This window comes from Archocentrus centrarchus, chromosome 23 (assembly GCF_007364275.1).
Source record: "Archocentrus centrarchus isolate MPI-CPG fArcCen1 chromosome 23, fArcCen1, whole genome shotgun sequence".
Lineage (NCBI taxonomy): Eukaryota > Metazoa > Chordata > Actinopteri > Cichliformes > Cichlidae > Archocentrus > Archocentrus centrarchus.
This window is the reverse complement of record NC_044368.1, coordinates 18,617,276-18,632,045: the sequence shown is the minus strand read 5'-3', so window position 1 is coordinate 18,632,045 and position 14,770 is coordinate 18,617,276. Positions and strand designations below refer to the sequence as shown.

At 40.7% G+C, this 14,770-nt stretch overlaps 1 protein-coding gene across 1 annotated transcript in view; it reads left to right on the top strand.

Annotated features, from left to right (window-relative positions):
• The first annotated feature begins 7,186 nt into the window (after positions 1-7,186).
• The window catches only part of syn3 (synapsin III), a 118,370-nt gene continuing 110,786 nt past the window's right edge, over positions 7,187-14,770 (top strand). The window contains exon 1 of the mRNA XM_030719848.1: positions 7,187-7,306. The gene's annotated coding sequence lies outside the window, so the exon portion shown is untranslated. The remainder of the gene's footprint in view (positions 7,307-14,770) is intronic.

The window sequence follows — 14,770 nt, the reverse complement described above, 5'->3', positions numbered from 1 at the left end:
GTTGTCAATCACAAGACCTTATCCACCCTGTTTTTTCTCCTTTTTGAATTGAAGATTATAATTTACATAATGTACATTATGATGTGTTCAGTATGACTTGAAACTAGCAATAGAGACCACAAACGCATCAGAAAAGTGCTTACTGAAGGATTTAAACTTCCAAACAGCAGAACTCTATTTGTAAGTGTAAGAGTCACCCCCTGGTGGCCTTTAAGAAGAATGGCTGCAGATTTAATTGTTAAAAAGATTCTATAGAAAAGATGGATGTAGCTTCCATCTCTAAAAAGTGAACCCAGATAAAAGAACCCAAACAGAAAATGATCAGATTGATAAAGCCACCATAGTTTGTGGTGAGCATGTGAAATAATCCAGATATTTTTTACAACCACATGCATGCTATTTCCATATATATTATTTTTAATGTATATAATCATGTATCCTTTCCAAATCTATATTATTTGAGCCTGTTGGTATTAATGATATTACATTGAACAAACGAGTAACCCTTAAGTGCACCTGTGGCTGGTTGGATTACATTTGGTTTGGTGTAACTGAGAGCACTGATGCCCCTCTGGTTTAAAAGGCAGCTATTTTTTTTCTGTATGGAAAAGACAAGCAGCTCTGCCTCCACATTGGATTACAAAGACCCAGTTCCCAGGGTGAAAATAAATTTGGCTGCCACTTCTGCTGCATCCATTTATCCACCACCCGTGCTTCATTATGCCTCTGCTGCCCATTAAAATGGAGCTGTCCTATGGGAAATGCAGCTGTGCCCTGCAGGATGCAAAAGCCCACCCAGCGACAGTAAATATCCACTGACATTAACCAGCCTAAGCGGCCCCTTCCTGTCTGAAGTGTGGTTCGTGGCGGCTGCAGTCTTGCCCTGGCTTGTCATTTCTTGGACCTCCTGAGTCCAGCTGCCAGGACCTTCCAGGCTCCGCTGTATCAGGCAGTGTGGTTTTCCTGCATTGCACTGACTTATGAATTAAATATGACTCCTTTCTGCTTTGTTTGCATGCAGCCCTCGCGGCATGTGAGATGTTTATGCTTCTGCTGAGTCACAGCGGTTTAGCTCCAGCTGATAGAAGAATGCTACGGCGGCATAAACCGCAGGCTGAGGGAAAGTGAGTCAGATCTTTATTTGGCTGATGGCAGGAGAAGTTTTTGTTGAGTTTCTGAAATATCTGTGGTTTGGTAAATTACAGCTGCCGTCAGGAGATCCATGCATGTGCAGCCTCAATAGAAGAATATAGGGCACCTGTGGATCAGCTGATTGTTAAAGGTGAAGGGTAACTGCTGTATTTATTTATTTTTTGCACATCTGTATCTCTGTAGAGATACATCTAGAGTTGGTCGCTATATTTCTGTGATGCTTCACATAGCAAAGCTTCAGACAGAAATGGTGGTCTTTTAGAGCAGAGGTCCCCAACCCCCGGGCCGTGGACCGGTACCGGGCCGTGGGACATTTGGTACCGGGCCGCACATAAAGAATAAAGAACTTAAATTATTTCCGTTTTACTTATTATCTGCGCCTAAACTATGTTTTATTTTGAAAAATGGGCGGATTCGCTCCGTTACTTCCCTCCATGACTTCCTCTTGACGTGTCAAGACGTTTCTGCTCACATGATACGTCACCGCTAAAATTAAACCCAGAAGCTTCAGGCCTGTCTAACGAAATCGGTTGGTTGACCTACATAACGCTTCTTTAAATTTTTGAGTGCTCAACAAGAGTAGAAAAGCGCTATGTAAGAACTAGTCCATTTACCATTTTTATTTATCAACCCCGGGGATAGCAGTGAGGTAGACCCAGCCATCAAACTGACTCTCCAGCGCTTGACACCGCGGCTCTGCAGCCACGCTCCATGTGAAATCGGCCGAACCCAGTCAAACCAGAAGCCAGCAAAAATGAGTATCAGAGAAACAAGCTCAGGGGGCTTACACTGATTCAGTGTTATGGTGAGTTGTATTTTTCATGCGCTTTATACAGTAAAAATCACCTAAGTCGAAGTCGCATAAATCGGGTTTTCGCTCTAGTTGGATGGCATCTGCAGGTCCTGATTTTTCCTAACATTAATTCCAATAAAATCATCACATAAATCCGTCGGATATTCACCTACCTCGGATGAAAAATCTGGTCCCATTGTAATAAATTTCCAGTTAAATGTGATCGCATAAACTGGATGAGTTTAGCGCTAAAACCCTCCTCAGCTCCTGTCCGCCCACTTCCATGCATCGGCTCGTTCATGCACAACTACACACACACTAATAACGCCTGGAAATTGTTTTAGTGTTTATATCAGTTCATTTCACCGGGGACAATCGTGGCAAGTGTAAGCTACAAACTTGCACTTACGAGTAAAATTTCAGATTATAAAATTTGCAGAAGCAAATTCATAGATGAAGCAGAAGCCATTGCAGCGAAATTCGATAATAGACCCCAAACTGGGCCATTTGAATCCGACTGAGGTGATTTCTACTGTATTTGTTTTTGCGGTGTATCTTATTTTGAAGGCATGTTTTACCATGGCTCTAACAGCTGACCAGGGAGCGCTGTGGGCAGAGAGCCTGTTATTCATGTTGAGGCGGGATGTTACGAGAACGCTGCTGATAGAGTTGCATACGAATACAAAGTGGATTCCCGTTTTTTATTATTATACGTAGAAAATATCACACTTGGTTATGGTCGTATCATTTATTTTGACGTATTTATTCGCCACACCTTAAAAGCCGGTCCGTGGAAAAATTTTCTAACACTAAACCGGTCCGCGGCTCAAAAAAGGTTGGGGACCACTGTTTTAGAGGATCAGTGTTTCAGATGTTGGTCCGCCACTTGGGTCCAGACTGAAACAAATCTGCTGTATAGACTTTCAGTTTTGTATGGACATTCATAGTTCCCGATGTCCCCTGACGTTCCTTCTGTGAGAATGACATTCTAATACTAATGACATTCCCATCAGTTCAGCCCTATTTATTGGTCAGCGCTAATTAGCAAATGTAGTATGCTCATATGCCAAATTAAGACTGCTAACCCTCCGTAGTGATTGCCCTCGCAAAGCAGTGCTGGCATTAAGCTCAAAGCACTTAGAGCCCTCAAAGCTGCTACTGGGGCACGCTGCATACTTCTGCTTTATTTAGGTGTGACAGTGCAGTCATAAAACATCTTGCAAACTCCTTGTTCCGTGAGACATGTGGTGATCTTATTTTGCCCTTGAATTATTTGAAGTGGTGAATGCTTTTCTTTACTTGTTATTACTGCTGATAAATTACTATTATTTAATTTGAAGCTTGCGCTATCCCTGAAAACTGTATATAAAAGATGGCAGTAGGCCACTGTGACATCACCCCTTCAAAAAGTCTCTTTTTGAAGCTTCTGGTTGAGATGAGGCATCTTGGTGTTTTGAAATGGTACATGATGAGTGAGGCCTGGATTATTATTTTTTTATTAGAAATGGAGCCACGATGAATGCTCATACAGCAGCGACATGTTATTCACATTGCAGCTCTAAAAATGCCTTATTTTCAGGTTAAGCAGGTTAAGTTGTATTAAGACCCAAAGTCTGTGAACTTTTACAGTACGTGCATTTTTTACAGTACGTGCATTTTAAGGCTTTTTTTCTTTTCTTTTCGATTAGCGCCTTCCGTGGAGATACAAAAAATGGAATCTGAGTGTTAAAAGCAAAGGAAAGCAGTCCAGTGGTCTCACTGATTGTGCTTTTTTGATATTTGATGCATCTTTTGGCATGTTTCTTCCCGTCCTGTGGTTCCCTGTCCAGTTCCAAACCAACTTTTCAACCAATCAACATTCAGCCTTTGTACAGTGTAATGGTGTCAGGCTGTTAATGCTTTGGAGCACCACATGCACATGTGTCTCTACAGACTCTCTGTAGGTTTACTTTCCATTAATCTTTCTCCACATCCTATAAACTCTTTAAAACAACACCAGTGAATGATGTTGCAACAGCTATGTCCATCTTTTATATACAGTCTATGCTTTTACTGCATCTACATTTTACTAATTTGCACATCTGCTGGAGTTCTCTTAACTCCAAAATGTAGCTGTAACTATACTAAATAATCCACTGGGTCATTTCCGGAGACTCCACAGTCTCACTATAGGTGTAAACAAAACAACAACAGCAGCAAAACATCCAAAAAAGCAAAAACTGCACTAACAGTACCACTGCTGTGAGACAGAGACTTCAATCTTCTGATGCTGCGCCGTCATGTCAGTTTCTATTTGTGTTCAGCTGCTGTACAGATGTGTCCTGCTGTGAGATGATGACAACATTTGTACTGCACTTCGGGGATGCAGCCTCCTTCTCTGTTCTTGTCTGCAACAGCTGTTCCACTGATGTAAAACTGAGCCAGGGCACTAAATGGATTTATGGCCATGAGTAGGATGGATCTTAAACTGTCACCAATATTATTAAAGGAACAAAAGAGGCTTGAGAACGCAGTGATGCGACATAAAATATACATACAAAAGCTGATTCATGTGTGCATCTGTGAACAGCCATCATGGTCATGCTGAGGGTTTTACTGCAGTGCAACATAAAAAGTGGGATTAATTAGCTGCTATTGCAGCGTTTGTGAATGTGTTTGCATCCAGAGGGCTGGGAGATGGACCGCAGCTTTTCATTAAAGCGTAATTAGCTCCGAAACAATCCTGGGATTTGTACATTCATTCACACTCTTATCCTTGAATCCATTAAAAGTTTTCTTCATCCAGTTTTGTGCCTATGATGCTGCTGTCTGAGGAGCGCAGTCATTATGAGGTTCTTGCTCTTATGCAAGCATTACGCACAACAAACTGATGAAATTGCATCAGCTCTCGGTGTTGACCCCAGTGAAACAAACTCAGGAGCTGCTTGTGGCGTCATGTCTGCAGACGGTCGGTCATTAAGAGAAATCAGTGATGTCATTATTACTCTGTTACATCAGCGCGGTCAACTTTTACTCCTATTTCGCTATCAAATATTTACCGTTGCTGATATCAGCATGACTAACATCTTTCCACTGTTTTCTTCATTAATAATTTTGTCATGAAGATGTTAAGTGGCTATGTTGGGAGTCTACCTATCATCAAAACATTGTTAGCTGATTTATTGCCCTCTTGAGTGCATCAGAAATGCCTGTAAAAATAAAACAGACTTTGGTTGTGAGTACAAGCATCTGAGCGTCTTTGGTCTTCAGCACGGCCTTAATTCTTGGTGGCAGAGGTTCAACAAGGCGGTGGAAACATTCCTCAGAGATTTTGGTCCATGCTCTTCAGCTTACCTTTGTTGCAACATGTGGTTGTTTGAGTTAGCGTTGCCTTCCTGTCCGCTCGAAGCAGTCTGGCCATTCTCCTCTGACAAAGGCATTTTCATCCAGAGAACTGCAGCTCACTGGATATTTTCTCTTTTTTGGAGCATTCACTGTAAACTTTAGAAATGGTGATGATCTCAATCTCAGCACCAACAGCCATGCCATGTTCAAAGTTGCACATATTACCTCTCTCCCCCATTCTGGTGCTCACTTTGAACTTCAGCAGACCATCTAGACTATGTCTACATGCCTAAATGCATTGAGCTGCTGCAGCAATATTAACATTCATTTGAAGTCATATTTGTCTTCATCTCTTCTTCTTCTTTCAGCTGCTCCCTTTATCATCACCATCACCACAGCTCACCCTATCCCAGCATCCTCTTCTGTCACATCAGCCCTCTGCGTGTCCTGCTTTGCTACATTCACGATTCTTCTCTGTGGTCCTCTACTTTTCCTCCTGCCTGGCATCTCTGTCTTCAGCATATTTTGTCTAATATATCCACTCTCCCTCCTCTGCACATGTCCAACCATCCCAGCCTTGTTTCTCCAACTTTTTCTCCAGAGCTTCTCAACCTGAGCTGTCCCTCTGATGTACTCATTTCTAATCCTGGTCACTTCCAGTGAAAATCATCTTCAGTTCTCCAACTTCCAGCTCTGCCTCCTGTCTTCTTCTCAGCGCCACCATCTCCAAACCATCATATCACAGCAGATCTCACTACCATCTCATAAACCTTCCCTTTCACTCTTGCTGCTAACTCATCCCTGACACTCATCTCCACCTAATCCACCCTGCCTGCACTCTCTTCTTCACCTCTCTTTTTCACTGTCTCTCATTCACACCTATAAATTCTGTCTTGCTTCTACAGACTTTCCTTTCTCTTCTCTCCAGAGCATACCTCCAGCTCTCCAGCCTCTCTCCCATCTGCTCCCTGCTCTCACTGCAGATCACAGTGTTGTCTGTGATCGTCATAGTTCACAGAGAGTTCTGCCTGACCTCACACAGCCATACAGCTGCTCACTGATCATCACCTCTCTTCTCAGCTTAGCTTCAACAACCCGTCCCCATAGCTTCACTGTGTGGCTCATCAGCTTTACCCCTCTGTAGTTACTGCAACTCTGCACATCAAAGCTGTTCTTGAAAATTGGTACCAGCACATTTTTCTTCATTCCTCAGCCATCCTCTCCAAGATTAGATTGTGTTAAAAAAAAAAAAAAAGCCCCCTGCCTCCTCTTTATCTCCATATCTCAGGTATGTTATCTGGGCCAACTGTCTTCCTACTCTTCCTCCTCTTCATAGCTGCAAGTTTGTGTTCACCTCATTGGTGTAATTCCCATAGTCACCTCCATCAGGCTGTTTGAGAAATGTGTTTTATTTTAAACAGTCAGCAGGCAGAACAGCATCATGTGCTTACAGTTCCAGCCTCCACCAAATTTGTTGATGTGACAACAGGAATGAGACTGCTATTATTTTCCTGTACTTGTCATATAGCGATGATTAAATACCATTTAGACTTTTATTACCTGACTAAATTTGTACTCATACCTCAGTGATTGCATCCATTCATCAGACTGATTATTAACCTTCCTGTTATATCACATTTAAGTTCTGAGTCTTCACTTTTTTCTGTTTTTCTATTTGTGCAGAGCACATTGAACACATCACTCATGATATTTTAATACAATATTAGCATAATAGCACATTGTAATAACTTTGTTTTGTTTTATTCATTTTTACATAATTATCCGACCAATGAGCTTAGAGGACCGACTGCGGTAATGAATACGCTACACCTCTCACGTTCCCAGCATGCATTGTGCAGAGAGCGAGAAAGAGAGAGAGAGAGAGAGAGAGAGAGGGTGGGGGGCTTGGCTGGGAGGCTGAGGAGGACCGTGGACCTGAGCGCAAAAGAAGAGGCAGCAGCATCAGTAGAAGAAGACGAAGAAGAAGAAGAAGAGTCATCGGCCGACACTTACTGATCCCTGAATCTTGCTGCTCAGGTAAATTGTGCGTGTTTGCGTTTTTTTTATTTTTTTATTCCCAGCATCGTGCCCACGTTTTTGTTCCCAGCCTTTGTCGGCGTGTTTGTGCTTCCTGCTGCGGGCTGTTCTGTGTGGAGAGAACAGCTGCTGCTGCACACAATGAAGCTTTATTTTTTTTTTTTTGCGGGTATTCATCATATTATTGATTATGATTCATCGGAAGGAAAAGAGGCGGTTTGGCCACATGAGCGCAGTGTTTTTTTTTTTTTTTTTTTTGCTGTGTCAGACTCATTTGAATTGGCAGCTTGGTGAGATTCAGCGGGTCTGTGCAGGGATTCCCTCAGCCGTGTCTCTGCAGCCTACAGTCCAGTCACTCCTCCGCTGTGAGGGAGGGGAGGCGGGGAGAGGGGCTATCCATGTCATGACTGTGATCAGGGAGTGGGAAGTCTTGTCCTGTCAGTCTACATTAACTGTGTGTGTGGATCCCATTTAGAGACGTGAAACTGGTGCGGAAGAGCATATTTTAGCCCTAATTGAGCTACTTTTCTCTAATCTGTTTTACAATAGAAGCTTGCTTTTATATTCTATTTTATATGCTCATCCAGACCATTCTGTTTTTATTATAATATTTATTAAAATACAGAAATTGAACCAAATATAGAAAATATGATGATTTAGGTGGAAATAAAACTTTTCATTAAAAAATGACTTAGGTCATTATTTTAAGAGCGTGTTTTTAGCATAGTTTTGAGCTCCAATATTGGCCCATTACAGATATATCTGTATATCTGATATATCTGTATCATGACAATATAGCATGTTACTGGCTATATGAAAGCTTAAAAAAAAAAAAAATTTAATAAGGTAATATAAAATTAATATGAAAGTAGTATCGGACACAAGTAAATATCGGTAGCTGGACAATCCTGTATCGGTCAGTCTGTATTAGTGTTATCTGTTTACATAAATACAATACACAGAAGAATATTTTAGCATCATTTATCTGTGGCTGTCTGGTTAATGTAAGTCCAATATTTACTCTAATTCTTCTAGTGGACCTTCCAGGCTCTGGTTGCCTAGGTCACCCTCTAATGTATCTACTGCCCTACCCTGTGCTCTTAAAGTGGACATGAAACCCTACATGGGTAAAGGCTAATTTACACCATGGAGCCCCTGCTATAAAAACTATCACAGAGTTAACTGTGGCTCTGAAGCTGGATTTAAGAAATAAGTGTTTAAAGTGTTTTCAGAGCATGTGTAGCGCCATCTTCTGTCAGTACAGAGTGTGATGTCACTGGGTTGGTTGGTTGGTTGGTTGGTTGCTGCTAACAGTTTTAGTTTCTTTGTTTTGCACTGAGTTATCGGTTCTGTCACTAGTTAGCTAACATGAACTAATGTAACTCTGTTAGAACCAACCAACCAATCCGGTGATGTCGCGTTATTGAGGTTGAGAAAAATGCATCTGGGGACACGCCCAATATGCATCATCTGTTTATAAATTTTTGTTTGGATGTGTGTTGACGTTCTATTGTCTCTTGTCGCCACATCACTACGAATTACTTCCAGTGTGGATGCAGTTTAATTTTGCCCGTTTGCTGTCTGGCACTAAGCAGATTAAATTTATTATATTTACAGTTAGAAGGAGTACTGCATATATGTGTCCTCAGTTACTGTGTGATAATGGGCGATGAGATAAACACATTTTTCACCTACATTTGAATGACTGTTTTTATTATTATTATTATTCTTTGTAACTGGACTTAAAATGGGTGGGTGGGCTCAGTGGGGGGAAAAAGGGGCATCACATATTAAATTTCAACAATCAGAATTTAGTAATGATGATTTTGAATGACGGCTGTGCTGTTTGTTTTTGTTGCCGGGCTACAGATCAGATTATGCCACACCCAAAATCTTCTTATTCATCCACAGAGGTTAATTGTTGTGGAAAAAAAACTTGAAGGGTGAATTAAAATTTCCGTGATCCTTAAGTGTTGCAAACATACAATGCATGTAATGCAATTTTACGCTGTGAACTTCTGTGGATGCACCTTAGTTATTAATATTTATTACCAATGACGCCATAGTGCAAAATAAACGCCATGAAATAATAATGACGCCATCAGGAGGCAGATGCAGCTGTCCATAACCAGCTATCTGCTCCTCAGCGTGAAAGGCTGCAGCCGCTAATGATTCCCTTCTTTCTGGCTAAAAGATGAATTACAAAATAAGAGTGACCTTTTTGTCCTTAATTAGCAGCTCTACTGGACGTGCACCAAAGTTAATGCAGAAAATAGAGCAGTTAGTGAAGGGAGGAGGAGAAACAAGTTGTAGTAATGTGGAGGCTGGTTTGTTCTGAATGAATCAGTATGCCATTGATGCTGCTATTATGGAAGTGATTCACTGACAACCTGTTGGTCACAGCTCAGATGTGAAGGGAATGGATGGTGTATTGAATTACGCGGGGCTGGTGTTTTATTTGAAATGCTGAAAATCAGAATTTTGTTTAACACCCCCCCCGACTGAAAGATGTCGTCTCTGTTAAGTGAAAGATTTTTTGAGATTGATTGATGGATGGATGAGCCTCTAACCTCTGCAGTGCTTCAGTACGTTTAGGCTGCCTCGTATCTGATTCTGTGTACGTGCACTAATGCAGTGTCTGCAGTGACGGCTGGGCTCGGTCACCACCGCGGTGACTCGGCGGTGACACCTCGCTTCACCAGCCCCTCACTGCTGCTGCTGCTGCTGCAGACACTCACAGTGAACTGAGACTGTTGTGTCACTGAGTGCATTGTGGCACTTGAAGCATCGAGGTTTGCAGTTCGAGGATGACTTTCCTGCTCCTCCTGGCTGTTCTTTAAGTGCAAAATCACTGAGAGTTTCAGTTTAGTTCTAATGCTTCATGGTTTTTGAAGCTGAGTTGATCTAGTATTCCTAATCAGATTTAGGTCCCCATTATCTAAATTATGTCTTGGCAGATTGTCTTGCTTGAAAGTACTTGTAAAGTTGGTAGAAAGCAGAGGCAGTGCACTGAAAGCATTTCACAGCATGTTAGCATTTTGGTGCACTGAAATCAACACCCCGGAGGCTAACAGTGTCTTCACAAGCTGCCATTTTACAAGTTTTGCAATGGCTGATCAGCTAAGCAGAAGGTGTCCACACACCCTCCCACAGCAACTCGACATACCATCTTTGCTGTAAACGTCTCGGCCGCTGCAGAGGCGAGAAAGGACAGGGAGATGAAGATACTGGAAATTAACAGGGTGCAGTGTTATAATATTGTACAATTAGTATTATGCAACTTTTGAGGTGTTGGGAGTTTCTTGTGGATCACGGATCTGGAAGAAGATATGGCAAAAATGTTATTTTTACATTTTATTTAGTGTGCCCTTAACCATGCAAAGCATTCAGTTTACTGATTGTGATGCACCAATTGAAAAGAATTTGGAGCCACTATAAACTATATAAAGAGTTTAGCAGATAGCAAATGCTAATGCAGATATTTGCTGTTCAGAAAGCTTTCTACTCTGAACACATTCTGTGGTGAGCATGGACACTATAGAATATATTTATTAGCATCAATAAAGTGCAGTGCAGTAAAATCATATAGTCATAGTCTAGACTGTTTAAAACTGTGCATTAACTATAGTAGATAGAGACTGAAGTAACTGCTTTATGTTGATGTTACTTTTGTATGACGACAGCTTGGTAAAGATATTCTTTCCATTGCTCTATAGCCTCCTCGTATACTCCCAGTAGCAGCATGAAGAAGGTGGCAGAGTGCTAGGCACACAAAGATGAGTCATGTTAACATCCCTGTTCCTGAAAAGTAAGGTCGGTGTAGTGTTAGAGGGACTACTGCAGTAACTGCAGTAGCTAAAGTGAGTGTGGGTTGCTAAGTGACAGGAGAAACACTGTAGATTATGTGATGATGCTGTCGTTTTGTTACAGTCTGAATTATTTTATTCACAAAGGATAAATATGGAACAGTGTGTGACATCTAACAGTCTGTGTGTGCTATCATATGAAAGGTGCCAAGTGATAAATAATACGGTGAGGAAGCTATAAACTCAGTGCAGATGAAATTGTATTTTTAGTTTCCCAAATGTTGTTCAAAGGCAGTAACAGTCTGATTAATTTAAATACGTTTTGGAGCCATATACTGGGAAATATTATTATCTTTGTGAGGCCATATTTAGCAAGATGTAGCCTCTGGGCCTGAATAATGAAGCTGAATGAACTTAAAAGCCCCAAAAACTGCAGTTCCTTGAATGGCCACTGGCACCAAAAGAAAGCCAAAGCTGAGAGAGAGACAAAGTGCAACATGTCATACTCTGAAAACCTTTAGCTGGATAAAAACATTAGATTTATGTCAAAGGACAATCTTAGCATCTTATTTATAGCTGGCTGTTAGAAAGCTATGTGTTAGTAAGCTACTTAGGTAAGCTGAGACACCTGGAAATGTGATAATATTACTGATAGCTCTTTGAATTAACCCCAATTTACAACTATAATGTGTACCTTACCGGCTACAAATGTATATAATATTTTGATATCTGTATATAGTGTTTTGATGTGTGTGTATATGTAAATGTGGGTATTGACACTGATATATATATATTTATGTATATAGTGCTTATGTATATGTGTATAGATTTTTGCTATTTTATTTTATTCTATTCTATTTTAGTTTTTAGTTTAGTTACTTGTTCTTACTCATCCTTTTCATTTTTTCTCTGTATTGGGCTGCTGTAATGCACAAATTTCCCCGTCGTGGGATCATTAAAGTTTTATCTTATCTTATCTTATCTCTTATCTTATAAAAGAAGCTGCACATTGTTAAAATGCTTTAGTTAAACTTATAGAACTATAGCACCCTAAAGCTGACATCTGGATATCTGAATGTAAAGGCCCTACTGTTCTGCCACTATTCCTGGTGATGTCTCATGTCTTATTGCCAGTGTATCCATGTTAGTCTCCTAATGAAAGGCTTAGTTTGTCTCCAGATTAACAAACTCAGGGCTGGGTTCTTTCCTGTTGGCAGCTTTAAAGCTGCGTTCACAAAAGGAACAATCTGCAGCGACGTGGTGACCAGAAACCATAGAAGGTCCATGACATTTAAGGGACTACAGTTAAAAAAATAAAAGGCTGGTGAAGCAACTAGGCAGGTCACAAGATAAACTCTCCTCAACTTTGAGGTGAGTGATGGAAACGACTACCAATGAGAGTACAGGATACTGCTGATTGACATAACAGGGTAGTAAATACTGGTTTTATACAAGACAGTTTGGACCAGCAGCAGGGATGTGTGTGTGTGTGGTCACACGCATACAAAACACATTAAAGTGCACCATATATAATCTATTTATTACATATATAATGCAAATGTAATTATATTATGCCCTTTCTTTTCTATTTTTGTTACATTGTAATTTATATAATACAACCCACCATAACGCAGTCTAGTTTTTCTGCAAATAGACAGTCCCATCTGGGGCACCAGGCAGGATCAGCTTTTCGCCAGTAGTAAAGGGCTTCTTAGCTTTAGCAATGCAGTTAGCCACTAAAAACGATGCTGTCAGTGCGCAGCCATTTGATGAAGTGATGGCCTTCAAAAACTGCTTCTGTTTTTCATGATCACATTTTTTTTTCTTTCAGAAACTCCAAAGATTTGTCTTTTAATACTTGGTGCTTGGTCTCAATGTGGTGAAGCAGTGTTGAAGGTTTCATGGCTTCGTTGGATAGCCAGTCGTCACATATTATAGAGAGCGGGCTTGGAGCATGTGAATCACTTGATGTAATGAACCCGTAATTTAAGCAGGACTCTTGGTATTTTATTTTAAATGCAGCTTTCGTTTTGGTGGCAGTTTTGGAGCCTTCTGCTGTCTCAATCTTAGGCATTTCCCCCTTTTTGAAGAAGCTCTCTAGTGACATTTGCTTTTTTACTCATTTTTACTAGTTAGTTGCTTACGTGCGTGAAAAAAATTGGAGTCAAGCGCTGAAAAGAGCAGTGCGCCTAAGTGATTGTTTTTCCAAAATAAAATACCATGCAGATTAACGGAAATTTATCCAGCCAAAGTAAATTTAAAAAATAATCCAAATAATACTTTTTATTCTTTCTGTGCAGACCAGCATCAAATGATCCACAGCCCGGTACTGGTCCCCGGCCTGGTGGTTGGGGACCCCTGCATTAGAGGGTTGCCTAGGCAAATGGAGCCTGGAATATCCACTAATGACCAGCTTTATGATGGTGGGTGATGAGCAGGAACTGTCAAGAATACAGACAAGTTTAGCCACTAGCTGTCTGCCAGGTGCCACCTCAGCAAAGTTAGTTGGCATTAAGTGGTGGGTATCTGGGTCTAGTTTATGAACGCAAGCTGGCATTAGTGGATAATTTAGTACTCGATACTTTTATTCAAATATTGATCCTATTGTGGCCCTTTTCTCTAAAATGCCACACTTGAGGATTCAAATGATAATATACAAAGGAGAGTTGACAACCTATTGGCTGGTGGCTCCATGGTGTAATGGTTTACCCATTAGGTCACCAACTGATGCAACCCCCAAATTGGATTTGGGGGTTGCATCAGGAAGGACATCTGGTGTAAAACTAAGATGCTATCTATTGTAAGTGCTAACATGTGCAAAACAATGTCATGCTGATGTTGAACAGATTCAGTGTTTGTCTGTGACCCTACTTTAGCATGTTAGCATGCTAATATTAGCAGATGGTGAGAGGATTCTCTTTGTTCTTCATTATTCACAGGCCTGATGATGGTGCTAGATAATCATTAAAGAATAATCAATGGGATTTTTGAGTTGAAACCACAAATGGCAGCCTCATACGAGAAAATCTTTAGGGATCACATAAACTGTCAGGAGTCATGATTTTGAGATCATTAATGCATCAACCTTATACCTCCGAATGTGTCAAACGTGACACAGCATACTTCAAAAGTGCTGCCGTTCGCGGACTTCAGCAACAAATACTGTAATACCCCTGTAATACTATATGTATATGTAATACTATATGGCTGTGAAGTCGACTCCACGCTGATATGCTACATCTTAACCAGCTGTTCGCCACTAGTAAGGGCAAGTAACTGGCACTTCAGCGGTGATTGCCTGGCGTTATAGGGTTAAAATCTTATTAAAATCATTAATTGGAACTGGAAATGGTTCTTTTTGGAGATAATTCAGTCCAGACCAGAAAGTTGCCCTGATTTATTGATTTATTGTTACTATGGCACACAGCTAACTTGCGGGTGGGAAGATATCAAAAAATTAAATTAAAAGATATCCATGGCTTATAGCATTATATTTGAAAAATAAAATTACAGCCAGGCTGTTTTAGTTTTTCAAAAAGCAGAAATAACATCAAAGTTGGGTTAAATGTTAGTAGGAGAAGTTAAATAATCTAATATAGTGTAAAGAAGTATCATACTTTAATCAAAAAAGCCAGAGGTAATAAGGAAGCCTGGCACT